Source organism: Poromitra crassiceps (genome assembly GCF_964638095.1).
Source record: "Poromitra crassiceps genome assembly, chromosome: 2".
In the NCBI taxonomy this organism is placed as follows: Eukaryota; Metazoa; Chordata; class Actinopteri; order Beryciformes; family Melamphaidae; genus Poromitra; species Poromitra crassiceps.
The window spans coordinates 112,857,583-112,859,567 of NC_139624.1; positions in this window are offsets into that span (position 1 = coordinate 112,857,583).

Genomic DNA, 1,985 nt, shown 5'->3' on the forward strand with positions numbered 1-1,985 from the left:
GCTAGCTTACATTAGCTAACTGGAGAGCTAGCTTAACTAGTTGTTGTAAACACGATCACAAGAAGCTATGCTAAGCTAACCAACTAGGGAATAAGTCAACTCTCCATCGATAGTTTTATATTTGTCATGTTGCTGATTAATCCACGCATATTTTCCTTTTTCATTTGCTTATGTTATGTATCTATCGTTGAGGTGTGTTTTCTCATAATAACAGCCATGTTTGTTTGTCTACAGTCAATGGTCCTGTCTGCTAGATACGACTGTGTCAAGCTAGCTAGAGTACGATACAATAACGCCGGAAGCCATAAATCACTTTGGGAATAAATTAGTATGACTGTTAATGATTGAAATTACTTGAATTGGAATGATTGAAATGACATGAATTGAAATCAACAACAAAAAATATAATACTCAATGATTGAATTGCTTTAAAATAGAGAGTAACATATTGTAATAGGGCGAGTCTACTCTTTAGAGGAGAGAGATCACGTCCGTCCGCCGCGTGCTTTATTTTGAAAATGCTAAGGGGAAATATTCAGAAGTACCACTTCCTGTCCGAAAATCACATTAGCATTTTTATTGCGAGGTTTTTAGAGTGAAGTATGTAAAATAAATCTCTATCAAGCATGAACGTGTAGTAAATGAGGGCAAAAAAAAATCAAAATTGACCTTTTAATAGACTTATCATCCTATTATATTTGTGGATTTCTCATGTGTTAGGCCTATATATTTTTTTACTGTTTTTTTATAGCCTATCCCAGTTTGCTCTAGCCTACTAGGCTACTTGTAATTTGCATCAGGGATAGCCTACAATTATTTATATATTTCGCTCATGTAGGCTATTTCTCAATGGCGATCATTAAAGGTTAATCTTATTTTATTTGATCTAATGGTTAAACTAAATTAAACTGCAACAAGTTTTAAAACAAGAGCTAAGACATTAAAAGGCACCTAGCCTACATGTCAGACATGCCTCAGTCAGTGTTGATCCCTCCACTGCCAGAACATGCAGTATTTGCAGTCATAATATTGACTTTCTGTCCTTCCAGTCAAATTGGGGCTGTGAGAGGCACTCCTCCCGCAGCTTTCCTCTTCAAAATCCCTCTGAGGAGTTCATGTCAAATGTAGTGTTTGCTCCACTCAGAAAAAATGTGATTACCAGTTGGCAGTGATTTCCAACCTTTTTCATGTGAATGACGCCTAATTTAGTCCACATTAGAGCCACAAAGACCCATTTGATGAGATGTTGTCCCTCTGACCCAAATCTGAGAATATTTTATATTATTTTGTCTGGAATTCCATGACTACCTGTTTTGTAGCTAGAGAGATAACAGTGAAACTCTGATCAAAATAGTAATTCTTCTACTATTACTAATTGTGTTAAACAAAATAATGGTAAAGTTTAACAATTCATCAATTTGCTGGGGGAGTGGGGGGGGGGGGGGGGGGGGGGGGGGGCTACAACCCCCTCAAGGACCCCTGGGGGTGACCAGAACCTACACTGCACTATGGGTCCATTAAAAAAACTTGTGGTGCTGCATGGGCGGAGTTAATGGGGGGGCCAAGCCCCCCATCCCCAGTAAAAACAAACAACCAAACAAACAAAAATCACCATTGTAAATCTCCAATGTAAAATCCATGTCACTGTCTGGCTGTATATGATCATAAAATGTATATCCACTTTGACAAGCATCACATGTCTCTTTGCTAAAGCTGTGACAGGGGTGCCCTCTGACAGGCCAAAACTCATTGTCTTTCATACTCATGTCATCTTTCCAAAAAAGCAATTCAAAACCCACTGTTGCTTTTGACCTATAACCTTTTTTCTCTCTCATCTATTTTAATATTTTCTCTCTTTATTAAAGTTGCTTCATCCTGTGTTTGTAAAGTGTCTTTGAGCACGGCCAAAAGCAACAGTGAACAGTGAAGTGCTATATAATATAAATGTACATTACATGTAAATGTAGTGTACATCATTACATTAC